Source organism: Lolium perenne, chromosome 2 (assembly GCF_019359855.2).
Source record: "Lolium perenne isolate Kyuss_39 chromosome 2, Kyuss_2.0, whole genome shotgun sequence".
NCBI lineage: Eukaryota > Viridiplantae > Streptophyta > Magnoliopsida > Poales > Poaceae > Lolium > Lolium perenne.
In genome coordinates, this window is record NC_067245.2 from 20206309 (window position 1) to 20225886 (window position 19578).

Consider the following 19578-nt stretch of genomic DNA (forward strand, 5'->3'; position numbering starts at 1 on the left):
TACCATATTGGTTGGTATGAAGTGTCATACAAAATAACGCAATACAAGAATACAATGGCCTAAGTGACTGACAAGGAATATGATAGGAATGCACGTCTGGAACAAAATAAAGTGTTATTATGTTCGTCGTTGGCATTCTATCTAGCCCTTAGAATTTATAATAAAGAACTTAATAATTGTTATTTTACTCTGGTCAAATGAAAACAATGAGTTGTTCAAATTATGACATTACTCCATGTACGATGGATAAGTTATTATAAATCTTAATGGTGAAACACACATACATAAAACTGACGCTAAAATGCCATAAGGCAAATGATTTGAATTCCACTTATTTGTGGAACCGCCATTTAGGTCATGTTAGAAAGGAACGCATGAAGGACTCCATGCAAATGGATTTTTGGAGTCATTTGATTTTTGAATCATTTGGCGCTTGCAAATCTTTTCTAAAATTAATGACTGAAATACCATTCATAGGCCAAGAGTTGAACGGGCAACAAACTTAGTGGAAAAATACATGATGATGTATGTGGTTCACTAGGCATAGTTGTGTGCGGGAGATTCTTCTACTTCATGAAAACTTCAAACAATGAATTGAGTATATATATGTGGATATATTCAATAAGGAAGAAGTTTGAAACATTTGAATAGATTCAAATAAATTCAGCATGAAGTGGAAATCATTGTAATAGAAAAGTCAAATATCTATGATTGGATCATGGTAGAAATATTTGAATTACGAGTTTTAGCGAACATCTAAGAGAGTTATGAAGTTGTTCTACAACTCACGTTTCTTGGAGTATCATAGTGATGATGAAGTATCCAAAAGACGTATCCAAACCTTGTTGGATCAATGATGAGATAAAATATTGATGCCATTATATTTTGTGGATTATGCTTTAGTGACTACCGCTTTTACACTGAATAGAGCATCATCATGATCCGTTGAAATGACACCATACGAGTTATGGCATGGGTATGAAACCTGATAGTCTTTTCTTAAAATTTTGATATGCATAGCATAAGTAAATAAGTTTACAACCAAAATCGGATGAATGTCTTTGTTGGTTATCCCAGAGATTTGATTGGGAATTCTTCCCACGAGACAAAGACAAAAGTGTTTGTCAATGTTTCTTATTTCCAAGAAATTGTTTCTAGTGAAGTATTTGAGTGGGAGGACAATAGAACTTGATAAGGTTTATGAACCTGAGCATAATGATCAGAGTAGCGCAGCATCGGAAATTGGTTTCGGAAGCGACCGCGACGATCATGGCTCCCATGACTACAAAATGTTTTAGCCATGGAGATCGAAGTACATATTGAACCTTGTAGGTATGGTTTACTTTGTGATCAAATAAATGATTTGTGGACAAAGGATTGATTTTGAACAATGATAAACCAACTACAAACAAAGAAGTTATGATGGGCCCTGACTCCGTTAAAATGGCCATACGCCATGAAATCCATAATAGATGAATACTTTTTGAAAGTAAAAGGATCTATAGACTTGGATGAAATATCCTTAAAGAAGCTCGACTTGTCGAAAAATTGTTTACGACAAAGTTCAAAGAGTTGACTACGATAAGATTAGATCTTTCGTAGCAATGCTTATAGTCTATGTGGATTATTCTAGTAATCACTACATATTTCTTTTATGAGATATGTTAGTAGGATGGCAAAATACACTACTTAACAGAAGTATGTATACAAGATACAACCAATTGTTTTGCTAGTCCGTAGAATACTAAATAGGTATACGAACTTCAATTGGATGAAGTGAGTATTACGGAGTTGGAATCTTCACCAGATGAAATAGTCAAAGAGTTTTTGATTTCATCAGAAACGATGAAGAGGCTTGCATTTGCAAGAAATTAAGTGGGAGTGCTGAGACATATTTATAATACTTTATGTAGATGACATATAGTTGGTTATAAATGATGTAATTATATACTTGATTAAAAGGTTTCATTGAGAAATTAACTTCAATGAAAGGATATGGACTAAAACATATTTAGTGTCAAGATCTATGAAGATAGATTGAAACACATGATAAGTTTAAGTCAAAGTACATATAATGGATATTGAAATAGTTCAATATAGAAATATTAAGAAGATGTTCTTGTCATGTGAAGTTTTAACAAGACTTGAATGTATTTGACACTCAATGAGTAAAAACACATGAGTGATTATAGATCACGAATAATATGTACACAATCAGATATCATGTGCTATAAAGTGTTATGAGCATATACCAGAATGATTCATATGATGATCATTGGACGACAGTAAGAATATCCTTGAGTACTTTAGAAGAACTAAGGATATATATATTTTTTTTTTGTATGAAGAAATGACAAACAAATCGATGTAAGGTGTTACACCGATATTGGTTTTGTCACATATAAAATATAATTTCAATCTCAAATTAGACTTAAAAGGTAGCACAATGAGCTAGAAGTTGTCTATGCTAGATTTAGAAGAGTTCTAAATATTGTGACGGATTCTACAAAAGAAGGCAGAGTATGTCATTGTTTTGACAATGACAAAGGATGTTAAGTCAAGAGGTTCTTTGAGAACTTGGTGTAGTTAAAATGAGTCGAACTTTGAAGCTATATTGTGTGTGACAATATTAGTGACATATTTCAGACCGCGGAATTAAGGTTCCACCAGAAGACCAAACATATTTAATGCCGACTCATTTGGAAATGAGTGATGCGTTGAGACGCAAATGAATTACAAAATACATACGTATCTGAGCATGTCAGATCCGTTGACTAAAACCTCTCCCGTGAGCAATACATGATAAAGCACCAGAAGGCCAAGGTGTTATATCTTTACAAATGTAAACTAGATTATTGACTCTAGTGCAAGTGGGAGACTGAAGGAGATATGCCCTAGAGGCAATAATAAAGTTGTTATTATTTATATCTTTATGTTTATGATAAATGTTTATATATCATGCTATAATTGTATTAACCGAAACATTAGTACATGTGTGATATGTAGACAAACAAAGAAGTCCCTAGTATGCCTCTTAACTAGCTTGTTGATTAATGGATGATTAGTTTCATAATCATGAACATTGAATGTTATTAATAACAAGGTTATGTCATTGTATGAATGATGTAATGGACACACCCAATTAAGCGTAGCATAAGATCTCGTCATTAAGTTATTTGCTATAAGCTTTCGATACATAGTTACCTAGTCCTTATGACCATGAGATCATGTAAATCACTTATACCGGAAAGGTACTTTGATTACACCAAATGCCACTGCGTAAATGGGTGGTTATAAAGGTGGGATTAAGTATCCGGAAAGTATGAGTTGAGGCATATGGATCAACAGTGGGATTTGTCCATCCCGATGACGGATAGATATACTCTGGGCCCTCTCGGTGGAATATCGTCTAATGTCTTGCAAGCATATGAATAAGTTCATAAGAGACCACATACCACGGTACGAGTAAAGAGTACTTGTCAGGAGACGAGGTTGAACAAGGTATAGAGTAATACCGAAGATCAAACCTCGGACAAGTAAAATATCGCGTGACAAAGGGAATTGGTATCGTATGTGAATGGTTCATTCGATCACTGAAGTCATCGTTGAATATGTGGGAGCCATTATGGATCTCCAGATCCCGCTATTGGTTATTGGTCGGAGTGAGTACTCAACCATGTCCGCATAGTTCGCGAACCGTAGGGTGACACACTTAAGGTTTGATGTTGAAATGGTAGAACTTGAATATGGAATGGAGTTCGAATATTTGTTCGGAGTCCCGGATGAGATCCCGGACATCACGAGGAGTTCTGGAATGGTCCGGAGAATAAGATTCATATATAGGAAGTCATATTCCAAGTTTGGAAATGATCCGGTGCATTTATGGCAGGTTCTAGAAGGTTCTAGAAAAGTCCGGAAGAAATCACCATGGAAAGTAGAGTCCCGGAGGGACTCCACCTTGCATGACCAGCCAACCCTAAAGGGGAGGAGTCCAAGGTGGACTCCCCTAGGGTGGCCGGCCAACCCACCTCAAGGAAAGGTGGGAGTCCCACCTTGGGTAGGACTCCCTCCTTGAGTAGGTTTCCCACATATGGGAGGTTTTAGTGTTGGGGTCTTATTCGAAGACTTGGACTAGAACTCTTGGGGCTTCCACCTATATAATGAGGAGGAGAGGGAGGGGGCAGCTACTCTTTGGCTCAGCCTTGGCCGCACCCCTTAGAGGGCCGGCGCCCAAGCCCCCTCTCTCCCCAAACCCTAGCTTCTTCTCCTCCTCCACTTCTTCCGCATATGCTTAGCGAAGCTCCACCGGAGATCTCCACCGCCACCGCCACCACGCCGTCGTGCTGCCGGATTCAAGGAGGAGCTGCTACTTCCGCTGCCCGCTGGAACGGGGAGAAGGACGTCGTCTTCATCAACACCGAATGTGTGACCGAGTACGGAGGTGCTGCCCGATTGTGGCACCGTGATCAAGATCTTCTACACGCTTTTGCAAGCGGCAAGTGATCGTCTACCGTAGCAATAAGAGCCTACTCTTATAGGCTTTGGAATCTCTTCAAGGGTTAGTCTTGATCATCCCCTCGTTGCTCCCATCTTCTAGATTGCATCTTGGCTTGGATTGCGTGTTCGCGGTAGGAAAATTTTTGTTTTCTATGCAACGTTATCCTTCATATGTGTCGTTACCATCTTCCTTTCGACGTAGCCTCCTAGGATAAACTCTAATCATTTTTTATTTTGGACCATTTATCTATAATCTATAATAATGCCTAAATAGGTCAACTCCTTGGATAGCATTTGGAATAATCTACATTAGCATTGTCAACAGTTATCACTAATCATGTAAATTAAGTGTCACCCTTTCCGGCTAGAAGCATTTTATCAAATAAGAAAAAAAATCCACATGGCCAAGCAGCACCGGAGGGACTGGACACACTCTTCCGAGCAACAAGTAGGGTTTCCTCCACTCGGTTAGATCTCGGAGCCTTCGGCTCCTTTCTTTGGGTGCTACAAATTTCATCCCTAGGTGTTGGGGAGGGGACCTAGAGCATCTTAGTCTCCTTCGGTTGGAGATCGGGATGCGGGGTGATGCCCGGGCTAGATCCTTTGGACCTTTCCTTTGGGTGCACTAGGTTATGTCCCGGAGCCTTTAGGTCAGAAGCTGTGATCGTTAAAGGAAATATGCCCCAGAGAAGTTGTATTATTACATATTTATTGGTTTATAATTAAAGTTTATATTCTATGTTATAATTGTATTAGCTCCAGTTATTGTGATATTGGAAGAAAACCTAGTTACATGTATCGAATCATAAACACCAAATAAGATATCTTTAGTCACGCTTCTATAATTGGTTCATGTGATATTGATAGTCTCGTTTTCCCGACTATAGGGCAATAATTAAAATTTGTTACGAGGTTGCCGGCAACACATGAGATCAACATTGTTTGTAGAACGTTGATGGATACTCCCCAACCGATATATCGTGAAACTCATTATCAATATAGTTATTGGTGTTTTTTCAAATACTAAGTATCACATCTACTAAGATCGCTATACCATGATATTATTATGAAATATGTTACAAGATCTTCAAACGTCACCTCGTAACCGAGTAACAATAAAGATGATCTTCTTGCATTTTTAGATAATATGTCATAGTGTCATTTTATATGATCATGGGAATTTCTACTCCAATAATGGAAAGATACACTCTGGGTGCCTATTCATGCATCATGATGTTCGTCATCCTTTGGCCGGACACGTGACTCATTTTTTATGTCACAAGAACATCAGTGGTACAACATGAGTGAAGGAGTATGTCGAGGGTGCTCCTCGTCAATGCCCTCCGATAGGGGCTTAGGGTTGATGGAATCCTGCAAGCTGACACGAGACATCGGTTCACAGACAAGCGGGGAGAGCAATTTACCCAGGTTCGGGGCCCTCGATGAGGTAAAACCCTTACGTCCTGCCTGTCTGTTCTTGATTATGATGATAATGGGTTACAATGGGGTGCCGAATAGTTCGGCTGAGATCTCGTCGAGATGGCTAATCGCTAAGGTGACCTAGCTCTAAGCTTTTGCTGGCTAAGATTGCTCAGATTGATCGTGTCCCTCGGCAGCCCCTCTCCTGGCCTTTATATAGGAGGCCAGGTCTCAAGAGGTCTAACCGAATACGACTAGGTTTACAGTAGTTTTAGATCCGATCTTTTCTTGTTCGACTGCTTCCTTGTCTTGCCCGTCAAGGAACCTTCAGGTGCACCGTCCTAGTGGCCTGCCTTGCTTCCGAGTGTCTTCATGGGCCTCCAACTAGATGGTACAGGATAGGGCAACATCGGTTACCCGAAGGGTAGTGCCCACATCAGTAGCCCCCGAGTGTCTAGCCGAAGATAGTTCGGGTAGAGACTAAAACACGTCTCCTCCTGATGTTCTTCTCCTTCATTGTCCTTGTTCATCTTGAATCTGCTTCACCTTCTTCTATCGGGTGCGCGTCAGCGCTCCCGATGGGAGTAGCCCCCGAGTCTAGGTACGGATGCTTGCAATCCGTGCGTAGACTCAAGTTGTACCACTCGAATATTTCGTTCTGCCAAAGTTTTTTTCTGCAAATCTTCATAGGTCATCCGATAAATTTTCTTTATGCAAGGGATAATGAGTAACGTGCCCAACTTTTGTTGGTTAACTGCCGATGGCAAAACAACGTTACCCTACACAGAATCAAGTCCCCGGGCATGATCCTGGAGTGCAAAAAACTTTTATGGGGAGCGCGTCACGCTGTCACATCCCAAAATTTTCTAAATTTTGGAATGAAAAATAAAAATGAATTTAATGCTTGATTGTTTGAACTTGATGGAAAATCCACAAAGAATTAAAACTTTTTGGAGTTATTTAAACGTATTTTCCAAACTATTGTTTTTCCAAATACTTTTGGTTTCAAGTATTTCCAAAATCAAACATATTTGATTTTCAAAGTTTTCAAATCCTTAATGGATTTCTATTTAAGAAAATAAAACTATATCTGTAAAATATTGCCCAAATAGCCATATAGGCCAAGTGTATATGATTATTATTTTATTTTCATAAATGGATTTTAAAAAGGTTTCTTAATTGTCCTAAAACAATATTTTGACTTTTACAAATTTTTGGAAACTTGTTTGCTACACTTTTGTTGAAACCTTCTCATATAGCCATAGTGGCATAATTGTAATAAAAAAATATAAAATAATAATTTACAAAATTTAAGTATTTGTGTTATCCTATAACTAGCAAAATAATTTTACAAATTTATAGAAATTTGATTCACTTAAATCGAAGTTACGAAACTTATTTTATCAAAGAAACAAGTAATAGATAAAAAGAAAAGGAAATAAAAAAAAAGCAAACGGGCCGGCCAGCCGGACCGACCGGCCCAGCAGGCGGTCAGTCCAGACGGACCGAACCGACCCGGTCGTGTGTTACCCTAAGCACGCAGGATTTTCGTCTTTGACGAAACTATCTTCACTTAAATCTATTTTTCTTGAGCTACACAAGTCCGATTTCAGATCCGTTTGTTTCTACGCGTTCCTAACTTCGAGCCCCACATTTTCCACCGATCTATGGTCTATATAAACTCTTCAGCAGACCGCAGTTTTGTTTTCCCTTTCCTCCTCTCGAAACCCTACATCAACGAAATCTTAACTCGTTGTTTTGACCACCAAAACCACCTCAAATCGCTTTGGGCTCTACACGAAAGTTGTAGATCTCGTCGAGATCTTTCAATCCCGATCAATCTCATCTCTTTTCGTCCACCATACACGGATAATTTCGCATCGCAAGGCGTCAGGTCTAATAAAGGGAATGTTCAATTAGTTCGTGCTCGTTCCACGAAATCCAAATTCCTTTGGTGAGTATGTAGATCTGATCATCCTCTACAACTTTCATGTTGAAAGTTTTTCGATTTGAAGTACCAATGTGTCGCTCATCTATAGATCTATTTCGAGTCAACCGGAGCCAAATCGAGTTTCAAAACGATCTCGAATCGTCATGACTTCAACACGGAAGTTGTTCCTCTCGTCAAGATCTTGCAATTGCCGCAAGTTTCACCTTGTTTCGTTCACCGAGCAAGGAGAAAATGATGTTACAAAATTCAGATCTTATAAGGTATAACCCAGATCTTGTCAAACTCATTATTTCGTTGTAAAAAGTAATTTGTGCGTTAGATAGATCTATTAATTCTATGCAACTTTGATGTAGAAAGTTTTTCCATCTGAGTAAATTTTTCTGTCAACCTTTATGACATCATCATGACATCAGCATAGTCAACTCAGTCTGGTCAAAGTCAAACTACAGTCAGCAGTACAGTCAGCTGATCAATGATCAGTCAGCGTCTCAGTCAAACTTGGTCAAACTCGTTTTAAATTTAATTTTAAATATTAGATTATATGTCCAACTTAGAAATTTATTATAAAATCATCCAGAGGTCCAAAATTTGCAAATTTTATATCGTTGCAAAGCTTATAAGCTGTAGAATCCAAATACGAAATGATACTGTATAGGTTTTGTGTTAGATTTTGCGTCATAATTTAAATAGTTAAATTAAGACTTTCACACTATAAAATTTGTATAAAATAATCTACTAGGCCAAATCTTATGTTTTTGTACTTTCTGGAATCCTCAGATCATGTACTTCAACTTGGTATAGGAGTTGTACAACTTTGACACGTGCACAAACTTGTTTTACTAAAATCTATACAAATCAGTAATTTGACGATAATTCAAATTCTATAAATTATTTTGGAATAATTCCAATTGGTATAATGTTGTACTACTGTAACCTATCCAGGGAAGTCAAGTTTATATTTTTACTAAACATAAATCTTGCGGTAGCTAATTAATAAGGTTGTGTATGTTAAGTAGATACTCAATTATTGTTTTTCTAAACCAAATTAAATACCCAGGAAGCTTTATTATTATTGCACATATCAGAGAACACACAATACAACACATACACACTACCTCTTTTGTGAAATAAATTGGTGCATAGCATGCATGCATGTCTATGATTGTTCATATCAAATGTTTGTTTATTTTTGTTGTTGTTGTTGAATGGTATGTTTATGTTGTGCTATATTCTATGTTATAGTTTGTACGGAGAGTAACGTATTTTGATTAAGAGAAGTGAACGCGCTTCGACTACCAAAAGGCAAGTGACACTCAATTACCTATCTATTTTGTTAAGCATTAGTGTTTTATAAATTAGAATGCATGGTAGGAATTTTGTTTTCGAAAGTTATGCTATGCTTATCAATCCTAGTAGTGTGTAGCCACCCTTGAACCATTGCTAGTATTCTTATTATGCCTAGCAATAACAAAATGCCTCTGCTATTTTTGATTGTTTCGGATTGTGAGTATTGAGAATTAAAATTAACAACCTTAATGAATCACCTGGGTGGATTGATTGTGTGGTGGGCGGCTGCTCAGGGCTCCGATCCCTGGGGATGGACCAGTGGACGGGTGGGTGCCTGAGAGCGCGCAGTTGAATAGTGGTTTCCCTAGACTGCACCTCTGGTTTTCACCAGGGGATCGTGCAGGGGTTTATTATCTGTAATGGTTTTAAGCCTGTGGGTTTCACTTGTGGATGGCCACTCAGGATTAAAGAGATTATTATGTCGTCCATGTTTTAGATAGCTTCCAGTGCAACCACAATACATTATGGGATCTGTCTTAGCTAAGTACTTAGTGGGAAACCTCGCCTAGGGTACCGCCAGTGGGTGGAGTTTCAGGGTACGGACGGATCCGGTAGGTAGAGGGGCTACTAAAGAAAGGCTTCGTGGTGACCTTGTTCTGGCCTTAATGAAGATGAAGAATTTTGGCAAAAAGGCTTGGTTGCGAATTGTGGGTAAAGAGCGCAACCTCTCGAGAGTTAAATCTAAGATCTTAGCCGTGTCCCCGGTTATGGACAATTTGAGCTTTCTAGGCAGGGAATGTACGGAAGAATCTCATCACCTTTTCAGGATAAGCTAAAATTTGAGTAGCAACTGTCGGATAGTACATGGGAGATGTAACCATGATACTGTTTATGACATCATTATGAGTTTTGTAAAATGTTTTGTTTTAAATAAAATGTAGGATAAAATTGGCTTTATGCAAATTTGCCTAAACTCCACTTGCCAAATATCATGTAGATAGTAATGCCCAAAACAGCCACTATATAAGTGTCATTTGCCAGTACATCATTGTACTGACCTCCATTCGTGGGGCTGCATATTCAAACGTGCAGGATTTTCTGAGGAGAAGTACGTGGGAGGATCTCGAGTCTACATTCCAACATGACTGCCTGTGGCACATGAAGATGATGAAGGCTCATTGCTGATTTACTTTCCGCTGTGTTTATTCTGAGCTAGTCCATGTGACTATGCAATTTGTAAGGTTTTATTATACCCTCTGGATCAACGATGTAGTAATTTGATATTATTGCAATGATTGCTATATTTTGTAATGTGTGTGCTATCAGTGATCCCGGGAATAGCACTATACACAGGTATCTTACCTTTATAAAAAGGTAGGGTGCTACACACGCGCTCCCGATGGGAGTAGCCCCCGAGTCTGGGTGCGAGTGCTTGTAACCGAGTGCAGACTCGAGCTATTCAAACAATTTTTCTTCAATCCCTTCTCCCTTCGACTGCTCATTCTGTCGGGTGCGTATCATGCACTCCCGATGGGAGTAGCCCCCGAGTCTTGGCGCGGGTGTTTGCAGCCGGGTGTAGACTTAAGTCGAGCAATTATCTCTTCCTCCAAAACATTTTTCCTTCGAGTCTTCATTTTATCGGGTGCGCGTCAGCGCTCCTGATGGGAGTAACCCCCGAGTCTAGGTACGGATGCTTGCAATCTGTGCGTAGACTCAAGTCCTTCATCCGATAACTTTTCATTTTTCCTTCGAATGCTTCTAGCTTTTTTCATGACGTCACTGATGACGCTATACTGAGACCTTGATTCTGACTGACAGGACGTATCCGGCTGGGCCTATTCTTTCTTTGTCTGGCCCTTTTCGCACAGTCACCAAGGCGTCTCCTCGATTTCTGCAATCTTTAATTGAAAAGATCCATTAAAGGAACCGGTAGCAACGACACGTGCCTACACAGCTCTTAACTTCCCCTCAAAATCTCCAAAGGGCGAGAAATCCCTAATCTTCTCCATGTTTTCCGTAGCATCTCCTCATTCTTCTCCTTCTTCCTTCCTTTGCCGTTGCTGCGCCGCCACCACTGCTTTTCCTATCTTCATCAGATCTCACAATGGTGAAGAAGAAGAATCCTGCCGCCGCCAGTTCAGCGGAGGCGCCGCCGCCAAGTCCTCCTCTTCTCTTCCGAAGGGGAGCGCTTCGAACGCTCCTCCCCCAGCTCCGGCGCCGCCAGCGCCGTCGAGTTTAATGGTCAAGCCCGGAGATTGGGTAGCATCAACCGTCACCAAGCGTGACGAGAAGAGATCCCGAAGCCTGGGATTAATATCTTCTGACGAGGGAAACGTGATCTTTCCAGGTGCGATTTCTCGGCCTAATCCCCCTGCTGGCTTTACCGTGATGTTCTTATCTTTCCTATATCGAGGCCTTTCGCTTCCCACTCATGAATTCCTCCTCCATCTCTTGCGAACGTACGGAATTCAACTATGGCAACTTACCCCCAACTCAATCCTCCACGTTGATGTGTTCATCACCCTTTGCGAGGCGTTTCTGGGTATCGAACCTCATTTCGGGTTGTGGAAAAAGATCTTCTATGTGAAGAGATACAGCAGCAGTAATGAATACTTTGTCACTGGAGGAGTGGGGTTTGTAGCCCGTTCGGAGGTCAATTACTTCAATTTCCCAATGAGAGAATCCGTGCAAGGGTGGAGGCTGAAATGGTTTTACATCAAGGACTCCCTGTCACCTGAATCTCAGCTTCCTTGCTTTGCCGATGTCTCCGAAGCCAAGCCCAAGAATTCCTGGAAGAATATTCTCTCACCCGACGAAAGAGTAACAGCCGAAGAACTATTTGCCAAATTCCTCCGAATCAAAGAGGCCGACGGCCAAACTATGATCGGCACAGAGGTGGCAGCGGTATTCTTGAAACGTCGAGTCCAACCAGTCATGGCCAGAGTTCACCCGATGTGGTTGTACTCAGGTCCAAAGGATGAAACCAGGATTAATGTTGCTGATCTGTCGGAAAAGGAGTTGCTTGACGAAGTCCGTCGCCTTACTTCCTTTAGCTAGGAAGATTCGATTCCGTTGATTTCTTCTTATGCTCCCCTTGACGCTGACCATCTACCATCAAAGGTATTTTTCTTTCTTCACGTTCCCATTATGCTGCTTTTACTTAGCCGGCATAATTACCATTGTTCTTACTTTTTATTTTCTTTGACAGATCCCTATAGTTTCTGGAAATATGCATGATTCACCGGATGATACTTCTGAGGGGAGAGGCTCCTCAATCCCCGTAGATTTTCACACTGTCGAGCACACATGCCCAGAGGACGAATATAATGGTCTGATAGATTTTGAGGTTGCTCACACCGACCTTCCTTCCTCAGTCGATGATGCTCGCGACGCAGATGGATCAGTGCGTAATGACGACGCTGATCGTGATGCCTTTGTTAATGCAGCTGCGGAGGAGGCCAGGGCTTCACCTGCGAAGAGATCAACCGGCGGCTTTGCCGATGAAGATGATCTCTTCAACATGTAAGCAGTTTCTTTTCTGAAGTTACATTTTGCCCTTTTATTTTTCATACTCCTTTTATAACCATTGTCAATCATTCATCTTTGCAGTGACGAAGGCTTTATCGAGCCTCCATCTAAAAAAGCCAAATCTGACGCTGCCCTGCCGGTCGTAGTGGCTTCCGAAGCTTCGGCTCCTAAGGCAGCCCTTGTGGCTCAAGCATCGACAGCTTCTTCCCTTTCCAAGGGGAAAGATGTTCCTCCAACTGCTGCCGCCGTGACTCCTCCTTCTGTAAGTCCTTTTCTGATTGTGATGCAAATTTCTTGGAGCGTGCTTTGTTTAACAATTTTTGGTAAATCATCCTTCTTTCTTAAGGACCTGCGAGGCGTTATTTCCTCTTTGGAGGCCTTCGCCTCCCAATTCACTTCTCTGGAAGCTGACAAGACTCGGCTACAAAAGGAAGTCAAATCTTTCTCCTCGAAATTGGATGGCGCAGTCAAGATAGCTGCTGAGGCTCGCAAAGAGGTCGACTCTTTGAAGGAGGAACTGGGCAAGCTGAAGGAGAAGCTGAAGGAGGAGGAAGCATCCAGGCTGGCTGCTGAAGCTCGGGCAGCCAAAAAGGATGAACTCCTTCGTCAGTCTTCCTTGGCTTTACTTGGTAATCTTTTTTGTACAACTCTGTCGATTGATGCACTTATGGATTCGATCCTTTTGCCAATGTATTTTTTCTTTCTTTCCCCTGCAGAAGCGGCGAACATCCCTGCTGATGCCCTGGACAGAGTTCCAAACAATTCTCTGGCAAATGCTATGTCGATGACTCTTGCCTCTCACCAGCTTACGCGGGAGCTTCTTGTAAAGGGAAAGGGTGCCCTGGCGCGGATGCACTTGATGATTTTCCCCAAGACCAAGCAGGACAAGACCCTGGGGCAGCTGATTGATGCATTCGCGGTTGACACCAAGGAGGTTATCGAGGTATTCAAGCGTACATCGCGCACTTATGGTGCCGTCCTTGCCTTCCAGCTTATGATGGGTTACGGCTTTAAGGGTGATATCGAAGAGATGATTAAGGAGCTGCCGAAAGAGCAAGACGGGCAGCTTGTTGACTTAAGCGCCTTTAAAGCGTCTGCCCTTACTTGTGCTCGCCAGCTCCTTGAACTGGGTTCATCAAGGAAGTCGTCGGCTGGACCCAGTTTATCGACTCAGACCCAAGCCCCTTGATTTTTGTAATAAACTTATGCTCGAGCTGATGTGAAACATTGTTCTGCTGCAAAACTTATGCTTGTAATAAACTCCGTGCTAGCAATGTTGTTAGCACACTTTTGTTATGATATTTCTTCTTGTACTTCTCCCGATGGGAGTTACTTCGGATGCTCAGCTGTATCATATCCATCATCCTTTGTAACGGCGTTTCCTGCAGGTCTTCCTAGTGCCCTCATTTGTCGACGACTCTTCGGGTGCTCTTCCTCAAGGTGATCGGATCCAGCGTATGAAGGATCGGATTACGCAGATGGAAAAGGACCTGCGCAGCACTTATGCCTTAGCTGCTATTGTCAATAAGAAGAGCGAGATTGCAGCCGACGTGGAGCGGTACACTCTTACTGAGCTGCATAAAGCTACCGAGAGCTTGAACTGTAAGCTTCCTGATTCCTTTGCCCTTTTGTCAACAACGCCTTGTCTGATTCTTTATTGATTCCTTTGCCAGTCATAGCTTTGAACCGTGCGGAAGAGAACAAGCGGTTACACGAGCGAGTGCATGCTCTAACCCAGCTATCCTCATCCGAAGAGATTTTCTGGCGGGAACACTTGAAGGCTTCGGCTGTCGCGAAATTTCAGGATCGGGTCCAACAAGTCCACCAATTCTTTGACAAGTGCTACAAAGCTATGAGGGTGGTTTGGAAGACGATGTTCCCTTTAAACGCAATTCCCCCTACGCTTTTGACTTTGATGTCCGAGTTTGGAAACGCCAAGAAGATTCGGGACTTAGTGCGAGCTCAAGTTTTTGCAGGGGCCAGGTTTACGCTTGCCCTTGTGCTTGCTCGTTATCCCTCAGCAAGTTTGCTGTCTATTGCCAACGCAACTGGTGATTTGGAAGCACTGTATCCGAAGGTATTATTGCCTGCTAATATAATTGTCGACAGGCTTGAGGAGGAGTCAAAGGTACCTGGAGAAAGGGAAACTCCGCAAGGGTGATATCAGGGTTTAAAGTTGTTTTTGTAAGATAAATTGCTTTGGGTAGTCCATCCAAGTGTTAGGATTGTTAAGCCGAAACTTTTTATTTGGTAAATACATGAATATGTACTTTTACCATGTTGATGCCGTTGGCAAATTTTTGAAGGAGCAAATCTTAATTGCCCGTTAGATGTATGTATACTAGTTGGTCAGCAAATCATTATGAGTGATCAGCTCGTGTTGCAGGTTTTGCTAAACCTGTTGTATGCGCAACTTTGCTTTCAACCGATTGTAAGTTTCGCAATGATTCTGCCGATGAGCCCGTTGTTCTTTGATATTTCCATAAGTAAAATATCGAACGTGGGTTGTGTTTATATTTTCCAAACTCTTGCTTTGTACGGCACTCGTAGAGGCATCTGAAGCAGATGGAAGGATTAATGTCCTTGTTTTTCTTTGTAGCACTCGTAGAGGCTTTTCCCTTGCGACGCGATCTTCTGCCGCGCGTTACGTTGTACCGTTGCTTGTAAGCAAGGTTCACGGTGGCGCGGTCATAGATGCTTTAAATTACTGCAATGCTCAACAAGGAATCAAAACTTAAGTTCTCATTAATAGGGTAAATACGAAACTAGAGGGCGAAAAAGGGAGGCCCTGTGTAAAGTAAAGGGAAAAAATTTAAAGGGCTAAGGAAGTGCTTAATCAAGGAAGGGGTTCTTCTCATCTTTGACAGCATCTTCTGACTTCTTCACCATGCTAGTGGTTGCTGCAGCGTTGTTGATTTCGCCAGGGGTCTGGGCAGTGATTGCCAGCGTCTTGCTGTTTCCTATGCCTTCTATGCCGTCCTCTGCCGAAGCTTTTGCTGCCGAGGCTTCATGAGCAAGGTTGGCTGGCTTCTTCTTGGTTTCCCTGTCATGTTTTTCCTCCTTGATTTCTCGTATCGTCAGCTTGGGCAGAGGGTCGACAATTTCTCGTTGTGGCCCAAACTTTGCAGCAATCCTTTGAAAGTCGCGATCACAATTGTCCGAGCGTGAGAAACTTCCATAGACTATGATGTTCGTCCCGTTGTTCCCAGGCATTTTCAGCTTGAGGTATGCATAGTGCGGCACAACCATGAACTTGGCATAAGCTGGTCTCCCGAGTATGGCGTGATACTGTGATTCCCAGTTCACTACCTCAAACTCGATTTTCTCCTTCCTGAAATTGTCGGTTTTGCCAAAGATAACATTCAGGTAAACTTTGCCAAGAGAGTAGCCCAGTGCGGTTGGAAGGATCCCGTGGAAGCAGGTGTCTGTCTCTTCCAACATCCTCATGGTGATCCCCATACTTTTGATTGTGTCGACGAATATCAGGTTTAACCCACTTCCACCATCCATGAAGATTTTGCTCATTTTGAACCCCCCGATTTGTGCCTCGACTACTAAGGCTGCGTGTCCTGGTTTTGGTATGGTTATTGGGTGATCTGCTCGACTGAACGTGATGTTCTGAGAAGACCACTCGACGTACTCGGGGATGTTCGCCATGATGCTTTCTGCCAAGTTAATCTCTCGGGTGAGCTTCTTCATCTCTCTTCTCGAGACACCAGTCCTATGGATCATGCTCATCTGCCCTCGTGGAGGTGGAAACGCCTCGTTGGGTTGATGAGGTTGGGCCTGCTGGATTTGATGCTGCGGTGGAGGTGGTGGTGGTGGTAGGCTTTCTTGGCCTCCCTTCTGGATGAATTTGTACATGTCAATGAACTGCCGACAGTCCTTGAGCAAGTGGCTGGACTTCGTCTTGCCGTCCTTGGAGTCGACATACGAGTGCAAATAGCAGGGAGCGTTGATCTGCTCAGCGTAGGGCAATTCGGGAGTCCTCTGCTGCCGTGGTTTATAATTGCCGCGATTCCCAGAGTTGCTCCGATTGCCGTCCTGACGATCATCTCTTCTATCGTCATATCGGTCGTCCTGTCGATCGGAGTACCCTGTGGCTACCAGATTGTTGTCATCATAGCTGCGGTTCTTCCTTCTCTTGTGTCGATCCCTTCGACCACCCGAGTCGTGTTTCGGCTGGTCGTCGTCTTCCTCGTCACTGCGCTGTCGCGGCTTTCGCACGTTGTCTTCGCCATCAGCCCAGCTGTTGGCGATTTCCATTAACTTGGTTATGGTCTTTGGCTTTTTGCGCCCAAGTTCCTCTATGTAACTTTCACGTCGAATGCCATCGCTGAAGGCGTCGATTGCTCTGTCGACAGACACATCTTCGGCAACGTTTAGGAGTTTGGTGAATCTCCCGATGTATGAGCGCATCGACTCCTTCTGCTTTTGCTGGCAATGTCGTAACTCTTCAATTCCGACCGACCTTTTGTATGTTGCTTGGAAATTGGCGACGAAAGCATCTACTAGGTCGTCCCATGACTTGATGGAACCCTTCGGCAGGCCCCTTAGCCAGGCTCGCGCAGAGTCCTTTAAGTAAAGCTGCAAGCATTGCATCGCTGCTATCTGGTTCCCTTTATGCAAAATTACAGTTTGCAGATAGTCATCTATCCAGGACCTCGGCTCATGCTGCCCATCATATTTGGCAGCGTCGGTAGGGGTGGGTTTGAATTTTGGTAGGTGGCATCGCTGATGCGTGTGGTTGGCACGTCCGTTGGGAACCCCAAGAGGAAGGTGTGATGCGCACAGCGGCAAGTTTCCCTCAGTAAGAAACCAAGGTTTAATCGGACCAGTAGGAGTCAAGAAGCACGTTGAAGGTTGATGGCGGCGAGATGTAGTGCGGCGCAACACCAGGGATTCCGGCGCCAACGTGGAACCTGCACAACACAACCAAAGTACTTTGCCCCAACGAAACAGTGAGGTTGTCAATCTCACCGGCTTGCTGTAACAAAGAGTTAACCGTATTGTGTGGAAGATGATTGTTTGCGAAAACAGTAGAACAAGTATTGCGGTAGATTGTATTTCAGTAAAGAGAATTGGACCGGGGTCCACAGTTCACTAGAGGTGTCTCTCCCATAAGACGAACAGCATGTTGGGTGAACAAATTACAGTTGGGCAATTGACAAATAAAGAGAGCATGACCATGCACATACATATCATGATGAGTATAGTGAGATTTAATTGGGCATTACGACAAAGTACATAGACCGCCATCCAACTGCATCTATGCCTAAAAAGTCCACCTTCAGGTTATCATCCGAACCCCCTCCAGTATTAAGTTGCAAAGCAACAGACAATTGCATTAAGTATGGTGCGTAATGTAATCAACAACTACATCCTTAGACATAGCATCAATGTTTTATCCCTAGTGGCAACAGCACAACACAACCTTAGAACTTTCATCACTTGTCCCGGTGTCAATGCGAGGCATGAACCCACTATCGAGCATAAGTACTCCCTCTTGGAGTTACAAGCATCTACTTGGCCAGAGCATCTACTAGTAACGGAAAGCATGCAAGATCATAAACAACACGTAGATATAACTTTGATAATCAACATAACAAGTATTCTCTATTCATTGGATCCCAACAAACGCAACATATAGAATTACAGATAGATGATCTTGATCATGTTAGGCAGCTCACAAGATCCGACAATGATAGCACAATGGGGAGAAGACAACCATCTAGCTACTGCTATGGACCCATAGTCCAGGGGTAGACTACTCACACATCACACCGGAGGCGACCATGGCGGCGTAGAGTCCTCCGGGGAGATGATTCCCCTCTCCGGCAGGTGCCGAGGCGATCTCTGGATCCCCGAGATGGGATCGGCGTTGGCGGCGTTTACGGAAGGTTTTCCGTATCGTGGCTCTCGATGCGGGGGTTTCGTCACGGAGGCTTTAAGTAGGCGGAAGGGTAGGTCAAGAGGCGGCACGGGGGCCCAGACCATAGGCCGGCGCGGCCAGGGGTGGGCCGCGCCGCCTAGGGTTTGGCCACCCCGTGGCCCCTCTTCGTTTCATCTTCGGACTTACGGAAGCTTCGTGGAAAAATAGGCCCCTGGGCTTTGATTTCGTCCAATTCCGAGAATATTTCCTTACTAGGATTTACGAAACCAAAAACAGCAGAAAAGAATCTGGCACTTCGGCATCTTGTTAATAGGTTAGTTCCAAAATGCACGAATATGACATAAAGTGTGCATAAAACATGTAGATAACATCAATAATGTGGCATGGAACATAAGAAATTATCGATACGTCGGAGACGTATCAGCATCCCCAAGCTTAGTTCTGCTCGTCCCGAAGCGAGTAAAGCGATAACACAGATAATTTCTGAAGTGACATGCCATCATAATCTTGATCATACTATTTGTAAAGCATATGTAGTGAATGCAGCGATCAAAACAATGTATATGACATGAGTAAACAAGTGAATCATAAAGCAAAGACTTTTCATGAATAGCACTTCAAGACAAGCATCAATAAGTCTTGCATAAGAGTTAACTCATAAAGCAATAATTCCAAGTAAAGGCATTGAAGCAACACAAAAAGAAGATTAAGTTTCAGCGGTTGCTTTCAACTTGTAACATGTATATCTCATGGATATTGTCAACATAGAGTAATATAATAAGTGCAATAAGCAAGTATGTAGGAATCAATGCATAGTTCACACAAGTGTTTGCTTCTTGAGGTGGAGAGAAATAGGTGAACTGACTCAACATTGAAAGTAAAAGAATGGTCCTCCATAGAGGAAAAGCATCGATTGCTATATTTGTGCTAGAGCTTTGATTTTGAAAACATGAAACAATTTTGTCAACGGTAGTAATAAAGCATATGCATCATGTAAATTATA

The 19578-nt window shown here is 42.5% G+C and overlaps 1 protein-coding gene and 1 long non-coding RNA gene across 2 annotated transcripts in view; one reads left to right on the top strand and one right to left on the bottom strand.

Annotated features, from left to right (window-relative positions):
- Positions 1–19578, bottom strand: part of LOC127331407 (uncharacterized) — a 200450-nt gene that overhangs the window by 50852 nt on the left and 130020 nt on the right. The window lies entirely within an intron of this gene.
- LOC127329795 (uncharacterized) lies at positions 7544–10496 on the top strand. Its single transcript, XR_007869016.2, has 4 exons — positions 7544–7870; positions 7956–8127; positions 9110–9169; positions 10247–10496. It is a non-coding gene; the product is annotated as an uncharacterized lncRNA (long non-coding RNA).